The sequence below is a fragment of the Arachis duranensis genome, chromosome 3, assembly GCF_000817695.3.
Source record: "Arachis duranensis cultivar V14167 chromosome 3, aradu.V14167.gnm2.J7QH, whole genome shotgun sequence".
Lineage (NCBI taxonomy): Eukaryota > Viridiplantae > Streptophyta > Magnoliopsida > Fabales > Fabaceae > Arachis > Arachis duranensis.
Genome location: NC_029774.3, coordinates 108,527,353 through 108,528,385, shown reverse-complemented (window position 1 = coordinate 108,528,385; position 1,033 = coordinate 108,527,353).

Sequence of the window (1,033 nt, the reverse complement as noted above, 5' to 3'; positions counted from 1 at the left end):
TTGTCTTTGCTCCTGCTCATATGAAAGAGAAGAGAACAAGGAAATATAGAATCCTCTATGTCACAGTATAGAGATTCCTTGAAGTGTTAGAGGAAAAGAAAAATAGAAGGCAGAAGTAGAAGAATTCGAACTTATCAAAGAAGATGGAGTTCGAATTGTGCATTAAGGAATAGTGTTAGTCCATAAATAGAAAGATGTGAGAAGAGGGGAAGTAATTTTCGAAAATTAAGTAAAAGATTTTGAAAACATTTTGAAAAACTTTAATTGATTTTCGAAAACCATGATTGAGAAGGAAGTGAAGTGATTTTTGAAAAAGATTTTGAAATTAGAAATCAAAAAGATTTGATTGAAAACTATTTTGAAAAAGATGTGGTTAAGAAGATATGATTAATTCAAAAAAAATGTGATTGAGAAGATATGATTTGAAAAACATTTTAAAAAAGATTTGATTTTAAAAATTAATAACTTGGCTAACAAGAAAAGATATGATTCAAACATTAAACCTTTCTCAACAGAAAAGGCAACATACTTGAAATGTTGAATCAAACCATTAATTGATAGCAAGTATCTTTGAAAATGGAAAGAAATTGATTTTGAAAAAGATTTGATTGAAAAGATATGATTTGAAAAAGATTTGATTTTGAAAAATTTTGAAAACCTGAAAAAAATTGCATTGAAAATAGAATCTTCCCTCTTGTGCCATCCTGGCGTTAAACGCCCAGAATGGTGCACATTCTGGCGTTTAACGCCCAAACCACTACCCTTTTGGGCGTTAAATGCCCAGCCAGGCACCCTGGCTGGTGTTTAAACGCCAGTCTGTCTTCTTCACTGGGCATTTTGAACGCCCAGCTTTTTCTGTGTAGTTCCTCTGCTGTATGTTCTGAATCTTCAATCCTCTGTATTATTGACTTGAAAAGACACAAATTAAAAATCTTTTTGGATTTTTAATAATGAGGAATAATCAAAATGCAACTAAATCAATTAAACAATGCATGCAGACACCAAACTTAGCAGTTTGTATACTACTGACACT